Below are 12,587 nucleotides of genomic sequence, written 5' to 3'. Positions count from 1 at the left end.
TGGATGAAGAGGTTTTGACTTTGGGGTGGGGGACTTCTCTGACTGAGAGAACTCTCAGAGCAAACCCTCACAAACAGGATAGAGCAGGTGTGCTTGGATTTTATTCAATTGGCTATGGGGAATGGGAAGGTTTCTTGGGTAGGACAATAAAGACCAGATTCACATTATTTAAAGATTAGTTACAGGACGGACTTGAGAGAAAAGAGGTGACTACAGGGCAATTTAAAAGGTATTTCTGTTAATATTTTATGGCAGGCAGAAATAACAGCCCTTCAAAGAATTCCACAACCTAATCGCCGGAACCTATGACCATGTTACCTTACATGGCAAAAGGGACTTTGCAGATGTGATTAAGTTAAGGATTTTGAGATGGAGAGATTATCCTGGATTATCTGAGTGGGCCCAATATAATCACGAAGGTCCTCATAAGGGAAGGAGGGAGGCAGGAGAGTCAGAGAAGGGTCGGTGATGACACAAGCAGAGCTCAGAGTGATATGATTGCTGGCTGTGGAATGGGCAGTCACAAGTGAAGGAATTAAACTAGAGAAGAAAAGAAGTGGATTCTCCACTAGACACCTGAGGAAATGTGACCCTGCTCACACCTGACTTCCCATAAGACCCATTGGGGACTTCTGATCTCCAAAACTGTAATATCATGAAAAATTTGTCTTCTAAAAGCCACTAAATTTGTGATGTTTCACTTGAGCAGCAGTAGGAAACTAATGTAAGTTCTTTGGGTATAAGTAATAGAAAACAGATTCTGACTACATTCAGCAAAAAAGGGAATTCATTGGGAAGATACAGCTGTACAACTGTAAGCCTCAGGAATGATAATTACCAGGGCTACTTTGGGTAATCTAGATATCAGGAATAAAAGTGAGCAGCACTGAAGAAACATGCAGTCCCAACCCCAGCTTTTTCCATGTGAGAGTAGATCAATCTTCTTCCGGCCCTCCCTCCCTCCCTCCCTCCCTTCCTTCCTCCCTTTTTTCTTCCTGCAATACTGGAGATGGAACCCAGGAGTGTTCTACCACTGACATACATTAATTAATTTTTAGATAAGGTCTCAATAAGTTGCCTGCACTTGAACTTGTGACTGCCTTGAACTTGTGACTCTCCTGCCTTAGCTTCCTGAGACACTGGGATGATTGGCAGCACCACCTACCCAGCTGGGACCTCCTTTAGAGTAACACTTTAGCCTCTTCCCTTCATCTACCTGTTATTTCCCAGAGGAGGAGGAATGATATATAATATCTGATTAGTGAGTTTTGGAAGAATGACTTGAGCTCAACTCAGTTTTTTCTTTTTCCCTTTTAGATCTTCCCACAATAACTACAGGGTTTTTGCTCTCCTGCATGTTCAAAATTTCTCAGGGCCTAGACCTTACACAAAAGAATATGAATTTTTTTTTCCTTTTTTTAAATGAGACAGGGTCTCACTCTGTTGCCCAGGCTAGCCTTGAACTCTGGGGCTTGAGGGATCTTCCTGCCTCAGCCTCCTCAGTAGCTGAGACTATAGATGCACATCACTAAGACTGCCTAAGTCTATGGTTTTCTAGCACTACCTGGGACTGGGTGGGGAAGTTTAATTTTTGTGTCCACTATTAGCCCACTTGTCTACTGGTAAAGACACATCTCAAAACAGCTTAGTCAGAAATAAAGATAATATTCTGATCTCTCTCTGCCTCACTTCTGTGACTACCCCTTCATTTGGTTCTAAACTTGATGAAGTCACCCCCAAAATGCAATGAAGAATTTCTTGTGAGTCATTTCTCATTTTCTATATTTGTATATTCCATTCAAGAGTCAAATTTCTGGAGTTGGGAATGTAGCTGAACAATAGAGCAATTGCCTATCAGGCCAGGCCCTGCGTTCAATCCTGGGTACCCAAACAAAACAAAATCAAATTCGTTTTAGAGTTGTTTATTCCTTGGTGAAAGCCAAAAGGGACCTTGACTGACACTTCCCTCAAGACTGCAGGGAATGGGAGAAGTAGTTCCCCCAAAGTAAATGGTGGTAGTTTCCAAAATCAGAAGAAAGGACTCTTGGGTAGGCAGAAATAACAGATGTCCTCTACAGGGAGCTATTGCAAAGGTCTAGGAGAAAGATAATGAGGGCCTAGCCTATGGACATACAATGAATGGGACAGACCAGATGGTGATAAGAATGTCTGAATTTGGAGCTAGGTGACTGGTGGGATGATGGTGCCATTGATATTCATTTTCTTCATTCATTAATTGATTAATTCAAAATACTTCTAAGGAACATTTATTATGTGTTCAGTATTGTGCTTGGTGCCAAGGATCCAGTGGTTAGTAAAAGGGAGGGCATCCATTCTTAGAGAACTTGCACTCAAGTGGGGAAAAATACAAATAAAACATTGTTGGATGCAATACTGGGGAAAGAACAGGTTTCAGAGAGAACACGGTGGAGGGGCCTCTAACTCAGATTTGAGGGAAATTTCATGTAAGTGAGATGGCATCTTAAAGATAAGGAGGATTTGCCTAGAGGAGAGAAAGAAGCATATTCCAAAAACGTCAGCATGTGCCAAGGCCTAGAAATAAGAGAGACTGTGGAAAGCCAAGGGAACTGTGTGGTACTTGGCAGAGGAGCGTGGGTCTTATGTTGTGGAAATCCTCTACTCCTAGGGCCCTGGTAGAAAACAGAGTCACCTTTCCCCCTGCAGAAGTGGAAAGGGCAGAATCTGCCTGCCTCTCTGGAAACATAGGCCCAGGCTTGCCAGCAGAATGTTCCTGCCCAGGACTTTGACCCTTGAAGGAGAAAGGTGTAGGGGTGGGGCCTATTCTCCTGGAAATGAGAGTCCAGCAGCTGTGGGTGGCCAATGGCCAGTCTTGGCTGTTCAGCCAGACTCTGACTGTGCCATGTCTCTGGCTATGTTCTCAGCCTAATTGCTCTTGGTTCCTACTCAGGTTTGGAATTCATGAAAACCACATATTGTTCAAGAAATCCATTCACTGCCTAGGTTAGCCTCCTAGAACCTGATTGGTATACAGCTAGGAGAGGTTCAGTCTAATTGGAGTTAAAACCTGAGGGGATAGGGGGAAAAAAAAAAAGGGAGGGTAGGCAGAGTCCACGGGAATTTTTCCTATGGGATTTGGGGAAGGTTTTGCTTTCCAGTAAAAAGAGAAATGCTGTGGAGGAAAAACTCCCTGCTTGCCTGCTTTTGGATGCTGAGAGAGAATGCAATGTCTGGAATTCAACAGCTATCTTGGGACCATGAAGGGAGAGCCAGAGACTCAAAGAGAGACAGACTCAGGATCTGATATTACTGAACTGTTCAATTAACCTAGGTATCACTTTCTTCCAGACTTCCTGTAATGAGAGATAAATCCCTAATATTCAAACCACATTTATTTGAATATTTGGATACCCGCTGTTAAAAACACCTATGTGACACTGCAAGTCATCTAATGTTGCTGGGCCTCAATATTTCTTAGCAAAGTCATGTTGGTGGTACTTACCTCAGAATATCATAGTAAATGTAGAATTAGATAGTGAATATAAAGTATTTAGCATAGTGCCCTACTTATGGTAAGCACTCAATACATGTTAACATTGCTACCTGCATCAAAACCATGAAGTAGCCTGGTACAGTGGCACACACCTATAATTCTACCCTCTTGAGAGGCTGAGGCAGGAGAATCCCAAGTTCCAGACCAGCCTGGGTAACTTAGCAAATCCATGTCTTAAAATTTAAAAAAAGAAAATGTGGCATGTGGTTCAATGGCAGAGCTCCCCTGGGTTCAATCTTTAGGATCACAAAATAAAATAAATAAATAAAAGGCCTGAGGATGTAGCTCAGTGATAGAGTACCCCTGGGTTCAATCCCCAGTCCTACAAAAAATGAAACAAAATGAAAAGCAAAAACAAGAGAAGAATGAAGATTAAAACCTTGAGTGGAAAGAGGTAGCTGGCACAGGAGTCAGGGAAAGATTAGAAAGTCATGAGGAAAAACCTACAACTTCATTTTACCCACCACTCCCTTTTTCATTTGGAAAACTCTTATTCATTTCTTAAAGTCTTTTAAAAATATCCCATCTCTGTGAAACCTTCCTGGGCACCAGGCCCACAGCCTCATGTTCCAAGTTAGTTGTCCTAATACTCTGGAACTCAAAGTTTACCCTTCTTTTCTTGCATTTGTCATGATTTGTTGTGGTTTTCTGCTCTCTATATCTGTGTGTAGTCTCAGAATATAAATGAACTCCCGAGAGCAGAGGTGTCCTGACTGGATCTCCTGCCCCTAGCTTGGGACCTGACAGCTAGTAATAATGATGAAAGTATTATTTGATGCCAGGTATTGTGTTAAGTGCTTTATATATATATATATATATTTTTTTTTTTTAAAGAGTGAGAGAGAGGAGAGAGAGGGAGAAAGAATTCTAATATTTATTTTTTAGTATTTGGCAGACACAACATCCCTGTCTGTATGTGGTGCTGAGGATCGAACCCGGGCCGCACGCATGCCAGGCGAGCGCGCTACCACTTGAGCCACATCCCCAGCCCCAACTTTATATATATTAAATCATACAATCCTCATGACAACTTGATAAGGTTGGTCTATTATTAGTCCCATTTTATAGATGAATAAATTTAAGAACTGAGAGCTTAAGTAACTTGTCCAATATTATACCAATAAGTGCCAGAGCCAAACTACAGGTTTAGTGGTATGTCTCTTTGTCCTGGATGGTACCCACTCTGCTAATGTTGTTTTTCCTATGTAGTGGGTGCTAATAGATATTTGTAATTGAAATGATGGAGAAGAAGTGTCATCAAAGCCAAAGAAAGAGTTTCAAGGAGTATGTTAGTCAGTTTCAGCAAAGTTATGCTGCAGTGACAAATAATCCCCAAATCTCAGTTTACAGAAAGGGATAGATATCAGCAGCTGTTCAGTGATGGCTCTGCTGTATATCAGGGATGCAGGCCAAAGAAGCAGCTTCCTATTATCTAAAACAATGCTGTTCTCAGGAGAAAGGAAAAGATACTTGGTAGTATCTTCCCAACTCCATGCTCAATGATGTCACATTAGCAACTTGAAATCAGTCATAGTGAGAGTATTTATTCTATGGATATCAGCAAATACTTTTTCCTTTAGAAAGCTGGTTGTTGAACCTTTACCAGCACAGCACTCGAAAAGGATAATGATTAGATTGTGCATTGGTTCTTAAAGCTTCTGCCCAGAAGAGGCACAGGTCATAGACACGGCACAGGCCACACGTACTCACATTTTATTTGCCAAAGCAAGTCTCATGGCCAAACTGATGTCAATGGGGGCTAATAAAATAGTTCACTCACAGGGAGGGGCTCTGCTGGAGAAGCAGTGAATATTGAAGAATAAAAACAATCTGCCTTCGTGGAGGAGTCAAAGGTGAGGAATGAGAAAAGCCCCTTGAAGTTGGCATCAAGGGAGCGATTTCAGTTGAAGGAGTGGCTCCAGGGCTCCCATGTACTCTTGCCTTGTGGCAACTCATCTGTAATTTTATTTACCAGACCTGTGTTCAGCCCCTATACAGTTTTACCAAGTCGTCCCAATGCTCTTGCTATGTCAGAAATACTGTTTTTCCTGCTTTATACATGGGGAAACTGAGGCTCTGTAGGACCAATTGGCTTGCTTAAAATCACACAGCTAGTGAAACCTCCCACCACATAGCAGTTTCTTTTCTGGTGGACTGTGCTGCTTTCTACTAATGTTTGCTATCTTTCTGGTTGAGAGGATATTATATTTCCTGTCCTGTTGAACTTAGGTGAGGGTTTATGGCTTGCTTTGGTCAATGGGACATGAGCAGAAGTGACATGCATGCCCCTTCAGGACAGAAGCTTTAGAGAGCCTGGGGAGGATCCATGTGTTTTCTTTTCCTACCCTTTGCAGTCATGGAAACCTGTGTTGAGATGGAATCTCTGTCAGCCTACGTCTCTGAGAAACTTCACTGAACAGAGCCCCAGAGTCAGTTCCAATGAGCATATAGTATAGTCAAAGACTCTAATTTGTGGCTTGAAGCTACTGAGATTTTCATAGTTGTTTCTTACAGCAACCAAACCTGTCCCATCCTATCTATCCCTCATTAGGGTCAGATTAGAGACTAGACAAAGGCCTCCCACCAAGTGGACCAAGATCTGCTTACTTTGATGAGTGGAGATACAGGCTTTGAGTTCCAGTGGCTTTGCAGACTTGGAGTTCCAGTTACCCACACTACTACCAACTCACTACCACCTGGAAGACAGCTCGCCTCCTTCTGTCCCCTTTTAGGGATTCACAAATTCACCTGACTTGGTACCCCTTTCCAGTCTTTGTAACATGATTATTGTCCATCTGCCATCCAAACCACAGCAAAATGATGTGGTTTTCTAAGGAACCGACTAAGTCAAGTCACCTGAAACAGCTAAGTCTTTCCGCTTTCGTTTTGAGGTCATTGTGGCCAAATGCTCACTTCCATAAAAAGTTGCCAGCCTTCCAGAGAAAGACTTATGACATTATTATAATATGTTCTTATTAAATGAAAAATTATTCAGTGATACTTGTTAAAGCACAGTAAGGCAGACTATTCAGGGCCTCTGTGACAGGTGTAGGGACTCCTGCAATGAGGTCGTACAGTGGGGGAGAGAGACTGAGTTCCACACCAAACACAGCAGAGACCAGTGGGAATTTATAGGGATCAGTGTCAGGGTCAGGGGACAGAAAACTATCAAGAGGAGACAACAGTTAGGGGGATTCTGGCTAAACCCTCCTAACAGGGTTGTTGCTGAAGATGGGCCAGAGTGATCAAACAGCACTGGGGACAGTGGAGGATGAGGGACTGATCATATCAGATACTGAGGACTGGTGAGTTTTTGATAAGCTGATAGCCAGGTTCTTTACTAAAACTGGATTTTACAGGGAAGTGCACAGGTGGGCATCATGAGATTCAGAAGCCTGACTAATGTGGCCAAGCAAAGACTCTTTGCCACAACAAGTACACATTCAGTTGGGAAATGTTGCAATTAGGCATGGCCTGTGAAAAAACGCTTGCAGAAGGAACCAGAAGTTCTATTGGAAAATGACAATGCAGAGCAGAGGGCATTGGGTTGGAAGCACTCCTAGAAAAACATTTATTGAGCGCCTACTCTGCCTGGCAGTCAGAACTCTGTGGTCCCTGTGTCAGAGAATTCAGTCAAAGGGTGGGGACAGGAAAGCAAGTGAGCACAGGGTGCTAAGACATTGCAATAAGTGAGGCCTGTTGGCTAATTCATCATTCATTCATTCATTCATTCCATCTGTTGCTTATTTTTTGAGCTCTTCTCTTATGCTAGGGACTGGACAGTTAGTATAAATGAGACGGGGGAATATCTTTGTCCTCATGAAACTTAGATTATAACAGACACGAGAAAAGTCAGCACAAAAAGCCAAGGGAGTATTTATCAGGGGAAAGCAACCCTGGGGTGGGGGTCAGAGTGTGTCATTAATCCCTGAGAAGAGATTAATGCTGTAGTCCAAAAGCATAGGGTGTAAACCAAAGAGGGGCAAGAGATGAGGCGAGAAACTAGACTGACAGGGTCTACATCTTGAAGGACTTTAGGTGCTGGGTTGGGTTTAGGTGCTTGGATTTAAACTGAAGATATAGGTGCCATTGGAAAGGTTTTGAGTTGAGATGCTTCAGGGAGTGACGATTCTAGCTGCCTTTTGGTACTCTGTCTCTGGGGGAAAATGGAGAGAGGGCTGGATGGTTAGAAATCAGAGCCAAGGAAACAACCCAAATGAGAGACATCAAGGCTGACACAAAGGCAGAGACATCTGGAATGAGAAGTGGCAAAGGCTTAGGAGATATTTGGACATTCATTGGACAGGACATGGCTACCATTTGACTATACTTCTAATTAACTGTGTTTATCATGGACAGAAACTCTGTGCTTATGTGACTGGCTGTTTAACATCTCCCTTCCCAAGTAGATCATAAATTCCATGAGGACAGGGATTAAGTCTGTATTGCTCACCACATAATCCTGGGGACAGTGCCACACACAATGCCCAGCATATAATAAATGCTTATGAGTGAATGAACGAATGAGGTGGAAGAGGAGGAGCTAAGGACAATGATAGTGACGATTCTTGGAACTAGTTTAAGGAATATCAACATCTTCAACTAAACATCAAAGAGTTTTTTGAAAGATTTCTATCCACTATAATCTGTCAGACCCCCTTTCTGGACATTGGGCTCCCTGATGATATCTCCAATGGGTTCTAAAGCTTTGCAGTGAGTTTTAGTTACTAATGGAGCTTATTATTTCATTTTTCCATTTTCCTTCCTCCCTGGAGATCAAACCAAGGGCCTCCTGTGTGCCTGACAACTTTTCTACCACTTTTGCATTTTTCGAAGGTCAGTCTCTCTTTAGTTCGAAGTCCAACAGGCAGGGCTTGTGGCTGGAGAGGAAGTAGGTGTGGTCTGCTCTTTCTGTCCTGCCCTCTGGTGGGTAGGGACTAGAAGGAAATAAAGGGGACTTGTTTCTCTAGGTGTCCTTGGCTGGCCCTTGGCCGACCCCTTCCTCCTCACAGCTTTCGCTGGACCTGAGTCATCACAGCTGCCGGATCATTGTCTATAGACACAGCATGTATGTGTGTGTGTGTGTAGCGGGGTGTGGGTGGGATATCCCCACAGACCAAGCTGAAAAAGGGAGTGGTGCTAAGCAGTCCTCGGTGGGCAAGCCTCCTCTGGTTCTCCCTTCACAGCTCACCTCTGCCCCCAGCAGGCCCAGTCACCCCTATTGCATCTACTCTGCAGCCCCAGCCCTGGGGCCTGTGGACCTGGTGAAATCCATCTTTCTATTTTCTTTGCTCTCTTTGCCACCTGGTCACATCCTTGACATTCTCTCCAATGACCTTTCCTCTGTTTCAGTAGCACCAAGGCAGGTTGGCAGGTGAAGTCAGTTGCTCAACTGACATTGGCAAGGAATGAGAAGCCAGACGCCCTCTGGTGGCTCCTCAAACCCAATAAATAATTCGTCTGACTTCCAGTTATCTAGATGTATAGCAGATACCCCAAACTTTGTGGCATAACACAACCTCTATTTCACCATGCTTGTAGAGTCTGAGTCAGGAATTTAGCTAGGCATAGGAGGGATGGATGGCTGGTCTCTGCTGTCAATAGGTGGCTTCCAAAATAGCTCCCAGGACTCCTGCCTCCTGATAGTCATGCCCTTATGAAGTCCCCTCCCACATTGTATTGGTCTGTGTGACCAATAGAATATGGAGGAGGTAATATTATGTGCTATGGTTTGGATATGATTTGAGTGTATCCCCTAAAAGTTCATGTGCCAGAAACTTGGGCCCCTGTGTGGAGGTGTTGGAACCTTTAAGAGGTGGGATCTGGTGGAAGGTAATTAGGTCACAGGGACATTGCCCTGAGAAGGGTTTAGTGCTGGTCTTATGGACTGAGTGAGTTCTACCAAGAAGGAGTTGTTATAGAGAATAAGCCTGGACCCTCAATCCTTTCGGTTTCAGGTCTCACCATGTGATCTCTTTCAAACCCTGCTAAGACCCTCACCAGAAGTCAAACAGATGGGGCTGCCTTATTTGGGACTTTCAGTCTTAAGACTATGAGCTAAATAACCTCTTTTCTTTAAAATGTATCCAGCCTCAAGTATTTTATTAAAACAATAGAAAACTTCTATTATTCTATATGTTGCTTTTGAAACTAGATTATAAAAAATATTGTGGCTTCTGACTCTCTGCCCCTTGGATCACTCACTCTGGGAGAGGCCAGCTGTCACATTTGAGGATGGTCACATGTAGAGAGGCCCATCTGGAGAGGAACTGAGGTGTCTTGCCAATCCATGTGAATAGGCTTGAAATGGATTCTCTGCCCTGGAGAAAACTTGGATGACTGTAGTCTTGGCCGACAGCTTGACTAAAACTTTGTGAGAGACCCTGAAGTCAGAATCACCCAGATATGCCACTCTTGGATTCCTGACTGTCAGAAACTGTGTGAGTTGATACATGTTTTTTGTTTGTTTGTTTGTTTTAAGCAGTTGCATTTTGTGTGTCGGGGGCGGGTACTGGGGATTGAACTCAGGGGAACTCGAACACTGAGCCACATCCTAGCCCTATTTTGTATTTTATTTAGAGACTCGGTCTCACTGAGTTACTTAGCTCCTTGCTTTTGTTGAGGCTGGCTTCGAACTCGTCCTCCTGTCTCAATCTCCTGAGCTGCTGGATTACAGGCATGTGCCACGGTACCCAGCTCAGTAGTTGCATTTTAAAGTGATTTATTGTGTAGCAATAGATAAGGATCCACTGCTCCTTGTGTGTGGGGCTTAGTTGGAAACACTCAGATGGCTGAGGGCTGAAATCACCTGAAGGTTACTTCACACACATGCATGATGCCTGAGCTGGGACTGTCACCTGGTGGGAATACGTAACTGGGATTTTTTTTTTTTTTTTTTTAAGTCATGGCAGTTGGGTTCCAAGAGGGAGCTTCCATAAAATGACCTTCCAAAAGACTGAGCTTCAAAGGAGTAGCAAGGTTTCTTTTGAACTAGGCTTGGAAGTAAAACAGAGTAACTTCTGCAGCATGCTTTTGGTCAGGAGTGAGTCACTTAGGTCAGCCCATACCCAAGGGAGAAGAATGTGGCTTGTTCTCTTGATGCAGGAATGAGAAGGTCAAGTTGCAGAAGAATAAATGGAATGGAAAAGATTTCAGAGCCATCTTTGCACAATACAGCCATACCTGCCCGGCCCTGAATGTTTTCTCTGATAAGTAGAAAACCCAATGCATTGCTGTCTGCATTGCCCCTCAGGAACAGAGGGACAGATGGCTTCTTTTCATAAGCCCTACACACTTACAGAACTGGGAGTAAGGCTCATTCTGCTGAAGTGGCTCTTCCTGTCGAGCCCTGAGGAGAGTCAGCAGTGCTTTGGGCTTGGAAGATGGGTACTTCTTGCCTTTTGTTCTCAGTTATTGACTCTAGTACAAATCCTACCTTTCTAGAAAAACAGAGAAGATCCCATTTGGCATCTCACCCCACCAAGTCACCTCACTCTTTCTCTGCCAGTCACTGTACTTAGCCCTTCACCTCTAGGAGTCCTGCACCTACCTTTCTAGTTAGGAATTATAAGTCCATTTCACAGAGGGGATCTAGAGGACCAAGGTCCATAGCTGCCGGGTGGTGGAGGAGGGAATCGATGCTAGTTCTGACCTCTTTTTCAATCTTCTAGGTTTTCTGGGATTTCAGAAAGCCTGCAAGTATAGGAGCTTCAGCCCTGGTTTCCTCAGGTCATTCCAAGGGTGAGGCCAGAGTGAACAGTGTGAGAGGGGAGGAGGGAGCTACTTACTGGAGGTAGGACCTTAAAACCCTGTCTGGCAGTCATTGAGAATAAAATATCAATAAATGATAGAGAGGATGTGAAGAATAAGAAACACTATTACACAGTTGGTGGGATCATAAATTAGTACAACACTATAGAAATCGGTACAGAGACTCCTCAATAAACTAGGCATGGAACCACCATATGACCCAGCTATGCCACTTCTTTAGGTATTTATCCTAAAGAATTAAAGTTATCATACTATAGGATACATGCACACCCATGATTATAGCAGCATAATTCACAATAGCCAAACTATGGAACCAACCTAGGAGTCTACCAGTGGAGGAATGGATAAAGAAAATGTGGTATAATTGCTGATGGGACTGCAAATGGGTGCAACCATTCTGGAAAACAGTATGGAGATACCTCAGAAAACTTGCAATGGATCCACCATTTGACCCAGCTATCCCATTCCTTGGTTTATACCCAAAGGACTTAAAATCAACATGCACAGTGACACAGCCACACGGATGTTTATAGCAGTTTAATTCACAATAACTAAACTATGAAACCAACCTAGATGCCCTTCAACAGATGAAGGGATAAAGAAAATGTGGTACATATACACAGTGGAATATTACTCAGCCTTAAAGAAAATAAAATTATGGCATTTGCAGGTAAATGGATGGAACTAGAGAATATTATGCTAAGTGACATAAGCCAATCCCCAAAACCCAAAAGCTGAATGTTTTCTTTGATAAGCAATGCTGATCCATAGTTGTGTGGAGGGATAGGGGAAGAATGAAGGAACTTTGGTTTGTGTAGATGGGAATGAGGAGAGGGGTAGGGTTGGGGTTGTGGGGATGGGAAGGACAATACAATGTGACAGACATTATTATCATAATATAAATATATAATTACACTCCTGGAGTGACTGCACCATGTACAGCCGGAGGAATGAGAAGTTGTACTCCATTTGAGTGCTATATGTCAAAATGCATTCTACTGTAAAATAAATAAGTTACTTAATTAAAAAAAGAAAATGTGGTATATATACACAATGGAGTTTTATTCAGCCATAAAGAAAAATGAAACTCTGTCATTTGTAGGAAAATGGATGAAACTAGAGATCATTATGTTAAGCAAAATAAGTTAAACTCAGAAGGTCAAGAGACATATGTTATCTCTCATATGCAGAAGCCAGAGAGGAAAGGGGAAAAAAAAGGTGAGGATGGATCTCATGGTAATCAAAGGGAGATCAGTATAGGAAAGGGATCAAGGGGAGGGAGAGG

The sequence above is a fragment of the Callospermophilus lateralis genome, chromosome 7 (genome assembly GCF_048772815.1).
Source record: "Callospermophilus lateralis isolate mCalLat2 chromosome 7, mCalLat2.hap1, whole genome shotgun sequence".
NCBI lineage: Eukaryota > Metazoa > Chordata > Mammalia > Rodentia > Sciuridae > Callospermophilus > Callospermophilus lateralis.
The sequence above is the reverse complement of the archived record's forward strand: the minus strand, read 5'-3'. Positions refer to the sequence as shown.